This window comes from Lonchura striata, chromosome 2 (genome assembly GCF_050655825.1).
Source record: "Lonchura striata isolate lonStrDom1 chromosome 2, ASM5065582v1, whole genome shotgun sequence".
In the NCBI taxonomy this organism is placed as follows: Eukaryota; Metazoa; Chordata; class Aves; order Passeriformes; family Estrildidae; genus Lonchura; species Lonchura striata.
This window is the reverse complement of record NC_140704.1, coordinates 38,695,204-38,715,890: the sequence shown is the minus strand read 5'-3', so window position 1 is coordinate 38,715,890 and position 20,687 is coordinate 38,695,204. Positions and strand designations below refer to the sequence as shown.

Sequence of the window (20,687 nt, the reverse complement as noted above, 5' to 3'; positions counted from 1 at the left end):
TGATCTGGCTGTGTTGACAGTAAAATTGGGTCTTCTGCTTGGACGTGTAGAAGTATGTGTTTGGTTAGACTGTTATCAAATTGAAGGAAATTAGTAGAGCTGGTAAAGTGAAGACAGGCACAGTAATGATAAAAAAGAGAGAGAAAATTAAGCCATGCAGGCTCACTCAGAACACTGTCACTATGCTGATGTAATTTGTGACTGTAAACAGAGGTCATGGTGTGATGCTACAGCTATCCCAGCTCTTCTCAGTTTTCTACCATTTTCCTGTAGCTCATACAAGCCCAGTCCTAGAACACTGCATTGCTTTTTGTGTACTGCTCCTTATTTATTCTTTTTTCCCAACCAGAAGAGATTAAGCAGGAAAGAATTCAGGCAGGAGTTTGAAAAATAATAGTGTGAAACAAGAATTAGACTAGAAAAGACTGCAAATATACATATATATACTATCTGTATATGTCTGATACATCTGTTACTGACCTTGTCTGTATTGGCTGAACGTATTGGTGAAAGATTACTGTAAAAAGTGAGGATTTTAAAAATTTTAACAAGGTAATTTACTTACTAGACTTTGGTCCGTGTGTGATGGTATTAACACTCTCGAAGTGGACAATAGGAATTAACTTGTGTAAAGCACCAGCAGCTGTGCATTATAGAATGATTAAACTTTGGTAGAATGAGGGGCAGGCAGCTACTGAAGCCCCCTCTTCCATGATCATTTTTGGTATTAGTGATATGTCCTGGCTTTGAACACTAAATGCCTTTTACCTAATTTAACTCTAGTGTAACAACATTGAGAATATGGGGCATTTCCAAAGGAGGAAAGAAAATACATTGAAGTATTTCCTTATTTAAGTGTAATAGTTTTCCTTAGTTAAACATATGGAATAATATAAAGTAAGATGCAGCAAAAATAAGGTTCAGTGGTATTTGCCTCAAGTAAGCATATGCAATCTTATAAGCACTGTGTGACATTTTAAATTTTATTTAATTTTCCCTTTCAGCTTCAGACTGGCAGTTAAAGTGCCCTTAAGGAGTCGTTAATCTAGTTGAAGTGCTCTGATTACACTGATCTTTTCTTCCTTTTCCTTTTCTTTTTGGTAGTATTTTAAGGTTTGCGGATTTTCAGGGAAGAAATGCCATCTCTCTTATTAGCTAAAGCTACTCAGTGCCCTTTCAGTGATGTTCACAGTCACCACTCAGCCAGAAAAGGAGGAGGACCTTGCAGAATTGCAGGTTATATGCGACCCTAATTCAGAAGTGTGTCTGTAATTTAGAAAACTTGCAGGGTAGGTTGTGGGATCCATGCTGTGGTTGGCCATCTCACTGGCTGTTTGGTTCTTCTCAAAAGAAACACTGTTTAAAATGTTACAACAGCATTTGTGAAACTTGTGATTTAAAATCACAAGTTAAATTTAATTTAAATAAAAAAATCCAACTGTGACTAAGTATATGAAGATTGTAGGTTGGTCACAGCAGAAGAGATTGCATTTCAAGACCAATGCTATGAGAAGTAGACAGGGAAGAAAGGAGGGAAAAACACCCCAGTCTCCATGTCAGAATTACCAGCTTTTTTTCCTGTAGTTGCTTGGTACCCCAGCTGGGCAGCACTCCCTAAAATGGGGTGGTCATACCTGGGTTTGAACAGAGGTGTCATGGTAGAACTTCAGTGCTTTTCAGTGATCCCATTAGATTTCTTCCTCATGAAATTTTCAAATATATCTTGATATCCTTAATTTCAGAATGTAGCACGTCAAATAAAGAGCATTAGTCCTAGCATTTGGACAACACGCATTTCAACTGGATCTTTTTTTAATACTGCAGTGTTCACAAAAAAGCAAGTTAGGTGCTTGTTTTTTCCTTATTGTTATTTTTCTATTTTTTTATTATTGATTTTTCCTTATTATTATTTTTCCTTATCACATAATTCCTTATTGTTTTTAATTTTTTTTTTTTTTAAGAATCCAGCTTGTTCTAGTATAGTCCTTACAAGGGAACATTTCAGAAGATCAAATGAAAAGTCACAGTTCCAGTAGAGTATGTTTATGAGTATGAGAGTATGTCTTTAAGTCCTGTTGTTACTCCAGACCCACCACTCTCAGCTGCTGCAAAGTCATAAGGATCACTAGATTCAATTTAATTTGTCTTCTAAAACTGCTGATGAGCTTCACAGGTGTCTGGGTGGCTCTGCAGAATGGCTGGGAGAAAACTGTTTCAGGCAAAATCCTTACAGGTGAATAGTGGATGTAAGCTTATTTCTCATAATCTTCATTCTGTCATCATAATCCCCTGAGGAACTTTTGGAGCCTAGTGGTGGTTTTAGAAATGTATAAGGTAGCATTAGAAATAAGATGCATAGGGAAGTAGTAATAATGAAGGAGAGACTATTTCACTGTTGGTGAACGTCTGGAGATTAATTTCCTGACTTTAAATTCCCAAAGTGCTAGGAAGTCATCTGATAGCATAAAGTAAAAATGAGCAGTTTGCATCCCTATCATAATTATGGTGTTTAATTTGTGCTGCTTTCTTGCCTGAATTCCAGTATGTTTGGTCTGAATTGTTTGTAAGGATAGACTAGTAATCCATCAAGAATGACAAATTACCATGGTTTGTTTGTGTTGTGGTGTCCAAGTAAAAATCTCTTTTCTGTTTGTACCTGCATATATTTAAGACTGAATTTACCTATTTGTATGTTAACCATTTGTAAATGGTACTTCACAGTCATATGAAAAGAGATAGTCTTTTCAAGATGTTCCAACATATTTTTATATAATTCTGTCTATTTTCTATAGCTTTTCTGGTTTTTAACACTTCATTAGGAAAAATATACCTAAATGATTCAATTTTCAATGCTGTCTGGTTACCCTTGTTAGAAATTATTCTTTAACTCTGTATGTTTGCTTTTTTTGAGGATATCATGACTCATTATTTACTCGTGCGTAATCATCTTTAGTAAACAGTGCATCTAGTGAGAGCTAATACAGAGCTCTGTGTGTATCAGTTAGAAAGAGACCCTTCGAATCAAAAGTTCCTGCCAGCTTCCACCTCCTTAGCTAATATCACCTCATAATATAGAGCTAGTCACAAAATACAGAAGTAATATTTGTGTTTCAAGAAACAGGAAAGCTTGCAAATAAACCAGGGCTCAGTAACATGTATGTCTTCAGGGCTGCAGCAAAATATATCAGGTCATATAATACTCCAGATTTCTATTTTGTGTCTAGTATCTTACTGCTATGTTTAGTTACTATTGTATACATTTTCACTTAATGCAAGCAGCAAAAAATGGCATAAAATAGAATAATTTAATCCTGTCCTTTCTCCTTCTGTGGGAAGAAAATATACTTTGTATCTATTACCAGTTCCTTTCCTTAACATGATATCCTAGGTTTAGATTTTGAATCATTCCCTGGCTGACTAAGTGATGACTCGCTCGTTTTGTCTCCTGTTTATAAAAGAAGTGAAAAGATTTAGCTCATGAATTTTTCATACAGACTACAGATGTACTGGCTGGGGCCAAATGCTGTCCTCAGTTGCAAGTCAGAGTCGCCGGTGAGCTGTCAATGGCAGTGCTGTGAACGTATTTCAGTGTAGTACTGAGATTTAAATGTTTTGTTTCTAGTGTGCATACGGGGGTAAGAATTTAGGAGATGGTAGATAACTAGATTATGAAAATAGATAGGAAATAGAGGTTCATTTTCCAGTCCAACATGCTGCTGCCAGTATTGAAGCAAGAGTAAAACCATTACTCACTGCCCTGCGGGTGCTGCACCCTGCAATGAATGAGTACCATATTTTAAAATACCCAGTAACATTATGAAAAACTGAAGTCGAAGCAGAAGTTCAGATCTTAATTTGTGAAACTGCCATTCCACCTTTGGTGCTCCCAGCCAGAAAAATCTGATTGTATTTTAAACTGTCCTAAATGGACTTTTCCTTTTCTCTTCTTAGGAACTGCCTGTGAAACCAAGAGCAAGGAAAGGTGTAGCACAGAAGGCAGCTTTACTTGCCTTCATAGCCTGGTTTCAGGTTGGAAATATCCCTCTGAAGTTTTACTGTATTCTTTCAACCTCCCTGTTTTTCTGTACTTTGAAGTTAAAAACCAAGTTAACCTTTGACCAAGAATTTCAAAATCACCTGGTAGAAAGCCCTTCCCTTTCTGCTGCCTGATAAATGAAAAACTCTCCTTTGCATATAGGACTCAAAAAACCTCTGTAGAAAAGATGTGAGGCTTTATTAATTCTGAATTGCAGTTTTTCTGGATAATTCTCTTTAGCAGGAGGCACCTCTTCCAGGTGTTTGAAGCTCTTCCTTCCTTTTGGACCTGGAGAATAGAATATTAGGCAAAAATAATTAGAGGGAAAATGTTAGCAGCACTGTCTTGATGTAAAGACCTTACCTGCAGCTGGGGTCTGCCAGGTAAATGAAGATGATTGTCAGCCTCACCAGCTCAACACCTGATATGAAAGAAGAACCAGCACAAAGAAAGCTAATTGGAAATATGCCCCTGCCATGTGGTTTTTGTGCTGAAATTTAAAAAAAAAAAATCCCTTTGTGCTGTGCTTGTTTTTTTTCCCATTGATTGTCTCATTCAGGATCTGTTTTCTGAAAAAGGGCAGAGCATGGGCCATTCCTGGTTTCACAGTCCTCTCCATCTAGTGGGCGTAGGAAGTCTCAACCCCTGTACTAAATTTCAATAGAAAATGAAGAGCATTGTCTGGTATAGGGTAGATGGTATATTTCATATTTGAAATTCCAGTCACTACTTCCTGCATGAGCATCTTGAGGTTTCTGAGTGAATCTGTTAGCAGTTTCATAGATTTCTGTCCTCTTGTAAGGTTTTATTAAACCTTTTTTCTGGTCCTGTGTCAGGATGGCTCTTAGGGGTGCTCATGGGCTCTGCTCTGTCTATGGGATGGTTTTGTGTCGGGGGGAGCTGGGTATTGGTACCTCCTGGGCATGGCACCACGGGTGCTCCATGAGCCAGCGCCGTGCCTGCCACTGCCTTACATCCCCCTCGGTGCTCCTGGCAGAAGGCTTCACATGAAGAGGCTTTCTGTCAGATGCACGGGGTAGCATCAGTGGCATGGTTCAGCAGACCTGCAGTTCTGAGTGGGAAGGGGAGATTTCCAGACTGCATCATGGTCTGTAGAGCTGGGTGAGTGGTCAGACCTCTCTTGCACCCACAGGTAGTCCAGCGAGCTCTGCAGTGTTGTCTGTGCATATAGGCTGAATGCTCCTGCTTCAGGTTGGGAAAGTCAGAGATTCCTGCTCAAGATGCAGCTCTGAAAGCATTGAGGTAGGATGTTTTTAGTACCTTTTCAGGAGATGATATGTACCTGGAAGGGACATTCTTCTAATGGAGACAGTGTTGTTTATTGTGGATAGATACACAGGGAAGGCAGATGGTACACAAACTCCTGAAGTACTACCAGGATAATGGAAGATAGGTCTTTTAAGGGAAATCATAAACATGTTTGGCACAAATACACAATAAAGTGTCTCTTGTAAAAGTCATACTTCCAGTGTTGCCTAATCAATTTGGTATGGTGTTTTTGAAGGTTTGATTTCTTTTATGCCTTGTGTCTCCTTCTGGTATTCAGATGTCTGGCTGGTGAGGCCTTTTGATGCTATGTGTTGTATTTATAGCCCTTATGAACTTGTCTTGCAAAATCACTAGATTTTAATCACTCGCTTCTTTAAGAACTGAATCTTAAATATGCAGACTCCTTGGCACTTAGCTTTATTTGTCTATCAAAACACATTAAAGACAAGTCGGTCTATTGGAGCTAGTTAGCTTGAAAGGGTTACTGATTAAGTTACTGGCTTTTTCCAGGGGCAGCACAGAGTTGAGTAACAGTAGATAGATGGACAGAAAGATTGGAAAAGAATTATTAATTTAAGTATCTTGGAGTCTTAAACTCCAGTTTTAGCAGAGCAAGTCTGTCATTATCTGTCTTGCTCTTTCTGAGGGAAGTTCTGATCTAAGGCTGCTGCTGAGTGCCATTTTGAAAATCATGTCAGGGATAATTGCTGTTGCGAAGGTAGACATTCACAAATTCTACAAGACGCCTGGGATATAAAAATGGTGATATCTCTAACTACCCATTTCCTTGCTTTTTCTCCTCTTTCCTGAATTATTGAAAAAGAGATGTTAGGGAATGATGCTGGTAAAATGGATTGACTGCTTTTAAGTTTCTAAACTCAATCTTTTCTTTGTTTCGTCTTTTTATATCTTCTTTTCTTTGAATGTCCTGGATTTTTCTTTACCTTTTAAAATTATTTTCTACGGAGAGTTAAAATTCTCAGGGAGGTTTTTAGACATAGGATATGAACTGTACTAACTGAACAAAGAACAGTTCCTATTGAAGCCTGTCTGTGTGGCAACATGAACACAGAATGGAAGAAAATAGGATATTAAGAAGGAATCTCAAAGATGCGATAACTCCCCACTCCTTTGCTACTAAAATACCTTAAAAATTGAGAGAAAGCTGATAAGGCAGTGTGTTGAAGATAGGCAATATACTGTATAAAAGTACAAGTTTAGCTTTCAACTTACATAATAGATGGGGGAAAATGTCACTCCAGATTATACTAGTTGCACTAAATGCCTGTCTATTAAAAGCAATTGAGTTTTTTCCTGCTGTGCTGGCATATAGAGCTGCTGTCTGCTTTGCTGTAGCATTCAACCAACACAATTTCAGCTATGTTGATTTTTTTTCCCTGAAACTGTATGTCTGTCAGTCACTTTGCAGAACTTACTTGGAATTATGGATATAAAAGCTATGTGACAAGGAAGAAGGCTGCTGTTTCATCAGTCCCTGCTTTTCAGTGTCTTTTCTTAGAGCAAAGTAGAATTTTAAGAGTTTTGGAATGTCAGTTCTTCAAGTGTTGTGCAGGCAAACTGCTACTTATTGCTAATTTTATTAGGTAAATTTTGGGGAATTTTGATCCTTAGCATTTATATTCAGTGGTAAAAATATTATATGTTTAGTTTAAATTTTTAGAGGCACAGTACTTGAAATGGGCTGATGTAGCATTATGTACCGTATCAAATAATGAGACAAACTTTTGTTATTGCTATCATGATTCTTCTTCTGAAACACAGGCAGAAGTTGTTTAATTTGTGAGCAATCTACAATATTTTTTCCTCTATTTAAGAAAAAGGGTCATTTTTGTGTTTATTTGTTTGTTTTTAACTGGCCAGTTGAAAACCTTGACTGTTGTGTTTTGTTTCGCTTTAGGAAAGAAACTAGCCAAAGTGATCTTTCATTTTCTCCAGATTATGGTGCTACTCTGATAATAGTTAAGGAATTTATTTTTTGCTGGGTTTTGATACTAGATACAGGATCTTAAATTTTCAACAGTGACTCATGATTTGGCATAAGGCCACTTTAGAGTGCGTAACCTAAAACATCTGAAAGATTGTATTCAGTTCTTACTGGAAACAAGATTCCATTAAAGACATTTCAGTTGGTCAGAGAAGTGCCCAGGCGTCCAAAATCATCACTTGTATGTGCAAACTGAGCTTATTAGATTTAACAAGAAATTAGATTTGAAAGCTTTAAATAGTTTGAAAAAGTTAGAAGATTAAAATCAATCAGATTTTTACATCTAGCTGTAATTACATAATACAATGTGATGATAGTGTAATTTATGATATAATGTCATTTATTATAAAACAATTGTGCTATTATTGCCTGTATTAATGCAAAGGGAAGGAAAGCAGGCATAACTGGTGGCTAGACAGTGTGTTAGATTCCACTGTTTTGTATACTGCAGTATAGAATCCCCTGTAATTTTCTGAATACAACACTCACAACACCAATTTTGTGGCTATTTAATGGAATTACACAATCATAGAACGGTTTGTGTTTGAAGGGGCCTGCCATGGTCAGAGATGCCTTCCACTTGATCAGGTTGCTCAAAGCCTTATCCAGCCTTGCATTGAATATGTCTGGGGCTAGGGCGTCTAGAACTTCTCTGGAAAACTTGTTCCAGTGCCTCTCCATCCTCATAGTAAAGTATGGGTACTATTAGTTCAGTCAGAGAGAGAAAGAGAGGTTTTCAAACCAGGCTGGGCCTGGGAAAGAGCTGGAAAGAAATGTAAATAATTCTCTATTTCTCTGTTGTTCACATTATTTATAGATATGTTCTGCCACTGTGCGTCATTCTCTGAGCACCAATGGGGTGAGATGTTTTTACTTTAAGACAAGTGAAATTAGTCTGCATGATGTTCTCTATAAAAAGAGCAATGTATTTGAAATAAATCAGTTGAGTTCCATTCATCCAGCCTTCTGATGGGAGTTCTTTCATTCCCGTCCTGCCTGAACAGCAACAGTAAAGAATTTTCTTCTAATATCTTATCTAAGCCTAATCTATTTCAGTTTAAAGCCATTCTGCCTTATCCTGTTTCTGCACTTCCTTGTAAAAAGTCCCTCTCCAGCTCTCTTATAGGCTCCCTTTAGATGCTGGAAGGTGCTCCAAGGTCACACCAGAGCCTTCTCTTCTTCAGTCTGAACAACCTCAACTCTCTCAGCCTGTCTTCATCAGAGAGGTTTTCCAGCCCTCTTATCATCTTCATGGCCTCCTCTGGACTCACTCTAACAGGAAGCTGCTAAGCAGTTTGACATGAAAGAAAAACCTAAATCTTACAGAGCAAAATGTAAGACCTAGCAATAGTTGTTAAAGCAGCAGCATCAAAATCATCGAATGACAATTTATATATTGATAGATAAAAGTGGTGTGCTGTGCTTATTTCTGCCAAGGAAATATTGTTCAGATTTTTGTCACCAGCAGCTACCAGTGAGGATCATCTGAACCAGTACATTGTCTCCAAAATACAGTCCAAAATAGAGACAGTCCATAAGTATGAGCTTGTTGGTGTGTTTAATTCCCAAACACTGGCTAGTTCTCTTAACTGCTAAAACCATCAGGAATTTTATCAAAATTCCTTATCAAAAATAAGCAAAAATAATTTGAACATTATAGATAAAAAGGTCTGATTTCAGATAGATGAGACTGCCACAGTCATATTTTGTGTTTACAGCATTGTTTTCATCACAGCATAAAATGGGAATTAAAAAATATTTAAGAGGTCACCGTGTATGTGTTCTATGGGTCAGGTTTTTAGTTCATTACTGTTCTGAATGAAGAAAGGGGGTACAAAACAGAAGGAAATCTATAACAGTTCCATGAAACAAGGAGCTGCTCATCAAATAATCTTCATAGTGACTGTCAGCATCCAGGGCAAGATGTGTTCATAGTTAATAATTTTGATTCTTTATCAATGAGGAAACCACAGAGTGTTCTGTCCAAGTTTTTAAAGATGCCATCAAAAATGCCATTCAAGATCTTGATTAAAACAGAGTATGCCTTTTGCACAATGAGTTGTTGTGGCTGGATCTAATTAACAATGAACAATTGCAACCATGAGAGAACAAAATAAAATAATGATTCAGATGAATTATAGAGCTTTTCCATTACGTAGTCCATATGACTGATCTCAAATACAAAAATCGCAGAGTGGTTTTTGTTTTAATTTCAGGGTAAAACATGAAAGTTAAAATATTATATGTAGCAAAAGCTCTTCTGGTTTGTAAAATTTAAAATGTGGCTTTCTAATTCATTGTAGCTTAGGTCAAATTCACTTGCTTTGTCACAGACTCACAGAATATCCTGAGCTGGAAGGGACCCACAAGGATCATGGAGTCCAGCTCCTTGCCCTTTACAGGACAGCCCCAAGAATCACACCATGTGCCTGAAAGCATTGCTCAAACACTATTTGAATTCCTTCCTTTTAAATAGGAAAGTAAACTATTATGAAAACATGTTCTGAATGAAATGGAAAAGAGAGAAAGTAGAATGTTTAGGGTCTTAGTATTGCCCATGGATCTGGAATCATGCGTCAGAGGGATCAGGCTGGAAGATTATGAACCTCTGCCTCTGTCCCCTATTTTCCTATTCCTCTCCTCTGCAGCAGGCTTTGGGCACCACCAATCACAACTAGCTCTATGCTGCTGTGGAAGGATAGTAGAGGGGATGCTGCCCGTTCCTCCCTCCAATCAAATTGGGACTACTCAACCCCCTTGTGCCTTGGGTTTGCTCCAAGTGCCTCCTACCACTTTATTCCTCCCTGTGTATTCCTGTCCCATTGCCTTCCTGCAGTCCTGACTGGTTCAGGGATCCATGCCAGAAGTCAAAACATTGCAATTAGTGTATTAAAAAAAAAGGTTATAATTGGAAAAAAAAAAAAAAAGGTTATATTACTAGTGCAACTGGTGTCTTTTGCATGGATCTGGAATTCCCCCAACCATCTAATTAATGTCTGTCTCCAGAAAAGCAATTAATAATAAAACAGTGGATTTTTTAGGTCATACATTGCACTGGCATGGCAACTGTCCCAATATGTTCAGGTATAACCTTAAAAAACCAATACAGAATTGCATGTTACTGATACCAGTAATCAGTTATTTACAAAATCTAAACTAGGAAAATGAATCACTGATCTTAGGGAAGAGGTTTGGGAAAGTAATTACAATTTTATTTACTGTATTTTCTTGAATAACTGTCAGATTCTCCCATTTTAGTTTTTTAGTTTACCAATAAGCTAGTAAGGTCAAAATGATCTCAGAATAAATTTATACAAAATGTTTTTACTTTGTGATTCCCAGCTCCATGTGAGGAAATATAGAAATCATTGTGACTTAACAAGAGTAGGAACTGTGGTGACCATTACTAAATAAAAAATGTGCATCATATAGTAAAATAACTTCTCAACTACATTCTGCTCATGAAATATATTGAAGTGAAACCTAACATCATCTTTAATTCGGAGAGTGGGATGCTAGAAGTCATCTTTGCTTTTGTGTTTTCTTACTGTTGGGACAAGCTAGGTGGCAACAAGCTTCAAAGCATTCTCAGGGCTGGAGTGGGTCCCTTGGAGAATGCTGTGCAACCAGCCACAGGTCTCTGGTGCCTGGGAACACCAGTCCTTGGGAAGCTGCTGGTGAAACAGGAGATCCAAAATACTGGCTGCATCCCCCGTGGTTTAGAGCATCCTGCTCCTGGGTGTCCAAGTGCCTTTCATGATCAGATGGACCAGAGCAAAGGCAAGCATATGGTTTTTGTCCTTGGTGGTGTGCTGCTTAATGGGTGTGTTGTCACTCGTGCTGGTGTCCTTGCAGGAGCCCAATCTGTAGTCGGGGTGGGCTCCTCACTCCGCGGTTCTGCCCGTGCCCGTCCTGCACCCACCAGTGCAGCTGTGGGCACGGCATGCTCCACTCTGGGCTCGGCTCCCCACTCGCTGCCAAGGCTTGCAGCAGCTCATGTGCTTTGGCTGCTTGCTGGAGTACATCATCTGACTTTTTAGTGTGGTTTGTTTCGGGCTCAGGGTTTGCTCTGCTTGTTCATCATCATTTGCTAACCATAAAACAGGTATACGCTACCAACTTCAGCCTATCTAGAGGAGTTTGGCAGAGTCTGCGGGCATCCTTTAGCATGACATGCATTTAAAATCCCTTTTATGGTAAAAGAGCCCTTATTATAAGCAGTGATCATGCTCAGAGGATTTCTTTTAAAAAAAGTTATTTTGTGTATAGTATTTCTTTTAATACATCCTTACGCATAAACCCTCTCAGTGTAATTACAGCTTTGTAAATCCCCATTATTTGTTTTCTCTTTATAATAAAGGATTTGTCTGTTGAGTTATAATTGCAAATACCTCATAAACCCAGGAGCTGAGTATTATCTGTGATATACTGGAAGAAACAAGCAAATACCATCTTTCTGAAAATAAAAAAGTGTAAATGAAGACTTTTCTATGGAGCATCCAAAGTGAGGGAAATACCACTTTCCCCTTGCCTGCTAGTTGTGCATTCAAAAGTTTTCAGTGTGCATGAATCCAGTTTTGATTTTGAATACCTTGATAGGTTTTTTTTTTGTTCTGTTTTTCTTTGGTAGAAATAAACACAAAAGGCAGTTCCAATGGATTGGGTTTCGTACATTACTACATAGCTCCTAAATAAATAGGAGTTTTAGTCAGTTTGTCTCTTAATTGGAGTTTAACCCTATTCCACCTTTCAAAAAAAACTCTGAAGCTTCAGCATACTTGACCTTAGCTCCAGAAAATAAAGCAAATATAGTTTCTTAAGACTTTTATCCTGCTAGCTTAGCCAGAAAACCTTGATTCAACAAGATTTTGAATTTATTCATAGCTGGTTTCACTGGCAAATTAAGTCATTGTCACTAACAAATGTTTTCCACTGCCTCTCCATAGAAGATGAAGAGAAGTTAGGCAGCTACAGACACAAATGAAATATAACTCAGTTTAAGTGAAGATTTATATTTGCTCTATATACTGGGCAGAGTGAGACATTTTCCAAAACCCTTTTTTAGAAATACCTGTTTCTGTTTCATTTAGTATTTCTTATATTGGCAACCAAAACTGCCATTTGAAAAACACTTCCCAGCAGAATTGTGGGCCTGATCATTATACAGCATTGTTGTACAATACACCTTAAAATCCTTATAGAGTCCCGTAAATAAGAAGAAATAACTCTTCTCTTTAAGCTTACTTTCACTGACTTTCAAATGTCAGATTTCTATTTTATTTATTCTTCAGGTACTTTTCATAGCTCTCAATATGCAGCATGCAGAGCTGAAGGCCATTTCTTCCTCAAATCATGCAGTCTGTGCCACAGTTCTGAACTGCATTGGGACAATTTACTGGGATGCATACACAGAACTTAAGGGAGGGCACATGCCATGCAGGTAGAAAAAAAGAAGAATGAAATGTATCAAAAAAAGATCCTAAACTCACAGCAGTTAGTGTGCTACAGACCAGTTCACCATATCTTTCTGCCATTAATATGTGTATTAAACATTCGCTTTCATGAAACTTGCCTTAAGTTTGGATGGAATTACCCTGACAGCTGCATTCCGGCGTGCAGGTGTGATGGTTGTCATCCACCATCCCAAGAAGAGCAGAACAGCACCAGTTATTAGAAAAAGCAATGCAGGGGAAAAAATTACATGTCCTGGATGTATCATGAGTTGGAGGCTGCCAGGCTTTATTAAGTTCTAGGATGTGTTGGGTTGGTAGTGACACCTTGGAAAAGATAACATAACAAAGTCTGTCATGTTTTATTCTAGGATTCAATAATGAACTTTACTGGCTGGGGATATTATGCAGCAGTACTTACTGTACATTTGTCCTTCAAGATACTAACATATTTAATTTGGCCATCTCACAGAAGATAAACCTGGGACAATTAAGAAAATCATAATCATTCACTTGTCAGTGGGGTGATTACAAGCAGAAAAGTATATGCTTTCTGAGAAAAATCATGAAGGTCCAAGTCTTGTCTCTACAGTGCATTCTTTATGCTTACTCACACATATGGACAATGATTAAAATCAGGCATCTAGTGTAAAACAGTCTTGAGTCTAAGGATGATTGAAGAGCTGAAGAAACTTGTTTTGGCTGTCTCAGCTTATCTGCTCCCTGGGCTCCTCTTCAGTAAGTTGGCAGAGGAGGGGAGAAGATTCCAGGGTCCTGTTTGTAGCATCAATCTCAGAAGTCGTGACCTCTACCAATGGCTGCAGTATATGGTTAAACAGACCAGATGAACACCCCTGAGTTCCCAAAACTTCCCATATCACCATCGTCATACATTGCATATAAAGCTTGAAGGTTCTCCTTAGATTTGACTGTTAGCAGGTTGGTTTTAAGTTTTTAAGTTTCGTAATTAAAAAATACATGTGAAGGCTTGTTTTCAACATCCTGATGCTTTTCATGCTTGCGTCTTTGGTCCTACACAAGGTTTTCAGGCCTAAGTGGAATGCAGGGTTTCATATCAGCTACAGTGTGTATCATTGTGCTTTCTGTGGCACTGGGCTAGGCCTTATGAAGATGACATCTTTAAATACGTTTCAGAGGAAAAAAATAACTGGATTTAGGGCATATGATTATGTTATGTACAGAGAAAATATCTGCCCTTTTCTAGGATCTGCTTAATTCTTTTGAATTCAATTAATTCTTACCTTAGAAAAATGAATTAGCTTTTATTTTTAATGGCATAAGCAATGTACTTTTTGTATAAAGAGTAGTAGAATAGGTTTGAAGATTTTAAATAATTCTTCTTGGCACAGTTTTTATTTTAAAAGTAAATTAATTTATCATTGTACTTTTCAAAGTCAAGAATTGTGACATTAACATTTCTAATATAAATACAATGTACTGTAATAGAACTTGAAGGTCTACTAGCCAAAGGCTATTTAATCTTGTTAATTCTTCATTAAAGCAGAGAATTATAATGGAAATGTTGGCAAAACATGGCTGCAGACATTACTGTCTGTGGAATCATCATTTACTGGAGAGGATAATATCTTCTGGACAGCATTTTTGTAGCATTTTCTGTAAAGCAGCTTTGAGCTCTTTAGTATGGTCTGAACACACATACAGCAATAGCAATGGTTATTTTTGTTTCCACATTATTCCATCTCTAAACAGTTGGGTCAAGCTACCTGGGTGATGTTTAAGACTTCTTATACCCAGGAGGACAATTAGCTTTAAAAAAAAAATCATTTAAGTCCTTGATTTCTATGACAACCAGTCATCAAGAATAGTAATAAATAGTGACTCTTTCTTGGGCACTTTTTTGGGGAACAGGACAGATGTAAGATGGTGGCTCTTAGCTGATCATACTGGCAAGACAGCAGAGCACATACTCCACTTGCCTTTGGCAGTCTCTACACAGGCAGGTATAGCTGTGGGTGGGGTTATATGCATTTTTTTGGCACCAGTGGTTAATTTTTAATCTGTATGTATTCTTTAAGTGGAGCTATTTTATGAGTTTTCTGCCTCCCAGCTATGATCTTGTTCTTGCTGTCCAATCTAAACAAACTTATTTCTGCCTTTTTATCCTGCAGAGAGCCTATACCTGCATGCTGATTGTGATTAGCATTGCACTGGTGGTAACTATTCTCAGGATGCATCCCTAGGTCCCAGAGTTCAGACTGTGCACACTCGGTGCCTCGCAGCACCAAGCAATCCAAGGCGCGCTGTGTGGAGTTCCAGAACTGGGAACGCCTGTCACAGATTAGACTTTGGCATGCTGCAGCCATGGCTTTTCACTCTGCAGAGTGCATGGCACAACTTGTTAACTACTGCAGATACTGGAACTGTGAAATCAAATGGCCTTGAGTCAAGGCTGGTGGGGCAGGAAGAATTAAATTAACTTTCTGTTCCAGCAGAGTTCCTTGCATCTTGAGGAAGAACTTTGCTGAGGGAGGTCAGTGAGATTTTTTCCTGCTGTCTTTTTCTTTCCCCTACATTTTTTGTTCTTTTTTACTCCACCTCCACTGACATACTTTTAATTCTGACTGGGAGCTGCTAAACAGAAGAACTGAAAGCCAAACTTAAGAACGAATCTATCTCCTGGTCAGGATTGCTCATCCCCTACTCCTTTCTTTTTCCTTTCTTGGCTCTGATTGAATGGGAACCCTCTGGCTTTTCCAGGCCTGGTTGGGTTTCTGGGATCTCTTGTGAAAAAGGAAGTTGTAGTTAGTTTGTTCAATCAGTCTCTTTGTGGACCTCTGAACACCAGAGCATCCTGCAGGGACTAAAAAAGTAAACTAAAATAAATTCTGGGTGAATCTGTCTGAAGGGCCAAATAGATGTCCATCTTTTGGTAACTTTGTTTTTGTTTTTTTTTTTTTCCTAAATTAAGATGTCTGTGATGTCTGTGAGGAGCTTGAAAGTAAGTTTTAATAGGATGAATAGGATTTGATAGATAAGAAGAAAAGTATAAGAAGAAAAGTACTGCTCTCATCCCTAACCTGATAATCTGTTCAAAGGCTTATGCAGAATATGTACTTTATATCTAAAATTTCTGAAAAGCACCTTGATGTCTTTTCTCCTACTGTGTCCTGGATCATATGGAAATAAGCTGTTTTAGCTAATTGGGTGTATTTATTTTTGGGATCAAACCCATATTTTAGTTAATGACAAGTTATCTTCAGTTTTTCAGTTTCTGCTAAACAGCATACAACAGAAAAGGTGACATAATAATGACTGAAACAAAAAGGAACATTATTGCTTGTATAACTTCATGCAGTCAGGAATTTTCTGTGTGTTGAAGCAGGAAATTTTAATCTACATCTATTCTGCTGTTTGACCATTTTAGCAGTGTTGGTTACTTGTGGTTCAGCAAGTCAGTGGTGAGTATTCCTTAAGAAAAATCATGAACAGCTTCAGTAGCAAAGTACATTGTTTTAACAATCTCTATCAGCGGGTCTTTCTAATGTTAATTATAGTATTTATAAAACTGAGAAGGTTCATAAGTTGTTCTGAAAAAGATGGAACTTGAAAAAAGATTTACAATATTTTCTCTTTTTTTTTTTTTTTTTGTTTTTTTTTTTTGTACTGGGATTGAAAGGATAATTGTAAATACCCTGGTGTATTTACAGAGCCTCTTGTCAGAGTGTGGACAGTTGTCTACTTAGTTTAACTTAATGGTACTGATGTGCCTTTGAGGCAGTCTGGTAGAATCTTCCTAGAGTCGGTCCAAAGTTAACACATTTGGTGATTGGCAACAAGTATAGTTTTTACTGTAAAGAGGCATATGCTTAGCAAGATGACACATCTGAATATTGCAATGTAAATGTCCTCACTTTTTTACTTTTTTTTTTTTCCTGTAGCACTTTCCCCCTCCATCTAAGCAGTAGGCATTAAGCATTAAGGCAGTTCAAGCAGTTAGCAGATAAATTTTAATTTTAAATTCTTTGCCAAAGTGTCCGAGGCAGATAAGGCAGGAAATCCGGTAAGTCTTCTGCAGGGACCACTGAATGCATGAACCTCACTTATCCAGTGTTGTTTTGGGCACACTGGAGTGGAGGTTACCACCACTTGGATAAAAGCCAGATCTTCTGAGGCTAGAAGCTTCCTGCTACCTGATGGAGATAGTAATTGGTCCTCTTGAATAAGTGTCTTCTGAGACCATTGGGCTAGACAGGCAGCAGGGCCCGTGAGAACCTGTGGTAGAAGGTGCTCATGGCCCTCATTTTAGCTTGTCCTGTTATCAACAGCTAGATCAGATAAGGAAAACTTATGCAAATTGGTTTTTTAAGCATGCTAGGGTGGGTTTTTTTGGTTTTTTTTTTTTTTTTCTGGGAGTCATAAACCCTGCCAAAGAAAGCTCTCATTCTTCTTTTAAAAGTATGTAGGATGAGTTAAATATGCTTCAAAGCAGCTTGCACTGTGAGTGTTTTTAGCATAGAAATACTTTTCTTTAAAACTGTAGATCCTGTCACAAGTCCAAGATGACTTTTAGTCTTCAGACTTGCTTCTGTACCTGCTTAATATTTAAAACAGGCTAGCCTGTAAGGTACTCCTGTCCCTTCCCAGAAAGAACCATTCTGTTCCCAGAAACTTAGTGCTGTGTTGCACAGTAGTATTGTGACAGGTGAGTAATAGAGAATCAGGGATGCAATATGTCCTCAGTTGCACTCTGGCTAGCTTCAATGGGTGTTTTGCATGAGAAAAGTAAGAAGGATTTGGCTTGTGCTGTAATAAATCCCACTCAATCCCATTGAAACCCTGCATAGCATCCAGTGATAAAATACTTATGGTTCTGTCTCTTGATGTCTGCGTGCAAAATCTTTCTTAAATTACTTTTCGTGGGTGACCCACACCTGAAGCCAGACAGGTAAATGTGAACTAGTCTGGTACTGAGGGATGTTTTTAATAGCTGATTATCAGGGGGAGCAATAGGAAAATTAAACCTATGAGGATTTTATGTTTGACTAAATAATTAAGTGACCTTGTAGTTATTCTTCTTCCTTTAAAGGTAAACATGTGCAGGTACTCTCTTGTGGGAAATCAGACTTTGTAAATGTCAGCTCTCATGAGCTGACTCATAAAAATGGGATCTCTTGGCTTTTCTAAAAACTAGTGGTTAATCCAGTGATTTACTGCACTCCAGGAATGTCTCTCTTTAAGTTTACCCGTTCCATGTGTGAAATAGTCTCATTTTATAGGTCTCTCAAAAATATCAGGTAACCATACCCTAAATGAAGGGAAGAGGCACTTCTACTATTCTCTTAAGCTTTGTTTCCCTCAGATTGACAGATTCATTAATAGAAGACTGTTTTAACCCTGCTATTCCCGAAATCACAGTATTTTCACTGTAGAGCAGTGAAGAGAATTCATCTCTTCAACCATTGCATTGATTGCATGCTTTGAGGCCAAGCTTCGAATTTGTCCTTGGCAAAGATGAACAAGGTCCCTCCTTGTTTTCTCTTCATCTGTAAATCTCTAACCATACTGACTGATGGCTAATGAAGTGTACAGAAAGTGCTAGAGGTTGAGATGCTTTGCCTGTGACTCAGCCTGATTTTCTCTGCTTTTCAACAAATACTGATAATAATTGTCAGATTTTATTAGACTTGGCTTTTTGTTTTCTATTTCATGCTGTATGTTATGTTATGCTAATATAGAAGATGAATTAAGAAAAAGTGTGATTTTCTTCTTGCATGCATTGGTGACAAAAAAATTCCCATTTACTTCAGTTACCAGAATCCAGTTCCCAATTATAATGCTGATGCTTGCAGATAGTTCTCCCTGGTTGAAAAGGACTGAAAAAACTTTTGAAGAAATAAAAGGTTAATTAATATTTTTGCATGCCTCACCATTCATTGATTGTTCTGAGTTATGCCTAAATTTTCCCAGAATACTCTTAAAGCTTTTTTGTTTTTTGATTTTGTGATGTGTGTTGGTAAATTGTTGACAAATGTGTCATACAAAGCAGCTGAGTTGAAGTAAGTGTTTATTGAAATGTCTTGATGCATTCATTCTTCTAAACTGCCACTGACCCGACCTGTTTGGGGTTTGAGCAGAAAATAGCTACTTAAAAAAACCTTCCAGGCTGAGAAACTCTTTAAATGGGCATACTGCAATGAAAACCCATCCTATAATAGAAAATACCAAATGTCCAATAAAAGTAATGGCAACAAAAAAACAAATACTGTTCATGAGATACAGCTTGAAGTGAAAATAAATCTACTGAATGTGTCTAATCAGCCTGTAGTTTAGGTGGTGAATTGATTAAATCAGTTGTTTGTATTAATATTTCCAAAGCATTTGAAATGTTTGTTCAGAACAGCTAATTAAGATGGCAAATAAAGTCCTCCACTCCAGAGTGTTGAAAATCATTAACCCTGCAAAATAACAGAGTTATTACAGTTATAAGAACCTAAAAAGAACCTTTTAGTTTTGGTGTTAACTGATGCAGAGCTAAAATAGTTACTTCAGACGGTTCTGTTTGTCAAATCAATCTTTAATACAGATTTCTTTACTCTTTTCAGTGAAAGAACAGAAAATGAAGCTCTAATAAGGTAAGAATTTTTTTATTTCACTTTAGTAAGATATTCAAGTTAATTTGAGACAATTTTAACAAATATACTGAGCATTTTAGGCTAGCTCCTGGACCAGTAGATTTCAGCATTTCACTAGTACATCCCAGTTTGGGTCATTATGTCAAAGCACAAAAAAAAAATAGTACAGTATTGCAGAAGGAGTCTAACAACATTTAACTTTTTTTTGTTGTTGTTACTGAGGCACTATTTGGTCTTTAATCAAAATGAGATGCCTTCATAGATTTATAAACTTCTTTTTACTTGTAAGAAATTTACAGATAATTATTTTTTTGGCAGATGCTATTATTTTCACTACACAGTCAATGAAAATCTTCATTTCTTCCTGTTTGAAAATGAAACATTAGAGGATATGTTGATAAAATAAGTAGCTTGGTCACAGATTTTTGGTTTTTGAGAGTGGTAGTGGGAGTTTATGAGTTACATAGTTAGATAAATAAAGGAGAGGTGAACTCTTCTAGGAGTGAATATTTCCCCTTATATATAACATTGTTCAGCTGCATTCTGAAAATGGACTCTGTGTCATCTGCTAGATGGCAAAAGAAGAAGGTCTTTCAATACAGTACCAACTGCAGTGGATGTTAAAGAAGTGGTTTTATCTTTCCATTTCTTCCATTGCTGGTGAGGATGCTGATATTCATGTGGTGTGTCACCTAGAAAATGAAGCATCTATGTCAAATAACAAAGTAGGTGTACTATAGCAAGTTGTTCTGACAGGCAGATGAAGTATGAACCTGTTCAGAGCATTACAAAAATATATAATTGCTTTTCTGTCACAATTAATATTTCAATTATAATAGTAATTTTCAGGATTCCAAGGAAGGGAAGTGTTGCTGGTTATTGTTTTCTTTTCCTCCCATATTTACCTGGTTTTATTTTTTGCATCAGTGGTTAAAGTAAAATTTTGCAGAATTGTTAGCTGGATTTCATATACCTATTTCAAGTCAAATGACTTCCAAATGCAAGAGTGTTCATAAGAAAAAAATTTAAAAGCTGTTAACATCAGTAAAAGTTGATATGTCTGCATAAATTGTGTTCCTGGTTTGCAGAGGGGCATTCTTGGAATAGGGAAGAGGGAGGCTTAAAAAAAAAAGGCATTTAAGCTATGCAAAAGATAAACTGCTAGAAACCATAAATGAGTAGAAATGTGAAGTATTAATGGAAAAAAACAGTAGTGTTGTGAAAAAGTAATGAGGTGTCATAACAAATGGTGGTGTTAATAGCAGACTAACTTTGCAATTCTTTGTATTGAT

The 20,687-nt window shown here is 37.4% G+C and overlaps 1 protein-coding gene across 18 annotated transcripts in view; it reads left to right on the top strand.

Moving 5' to 3' along the window:
- The window catches only part of THRB (thyroid hormone receptor beta), a 168,398-nt gene that overhangs the window by 24,073 nt on the left and 123,638 nt on the right, over positions 1-20,687 (top strand). For 16 of the 18 annotated variants that reach the window (XM_021538085.4, XM_085569072.1, XM_077787104.2 and 13 more), the window contains exon 2: positions 19,366-19,395. The exons of the other annotated variants lie outside the window; for them this stretch is intronic. The gene's annotated coding sequence lies outside the window, so the exon portion shown is untranslated. The remainder of the gene's footprint in view (positions 1-19,365; positions 19,396-20,687) is intronic. 18 annotated transcript variants of the gene reach the window in all.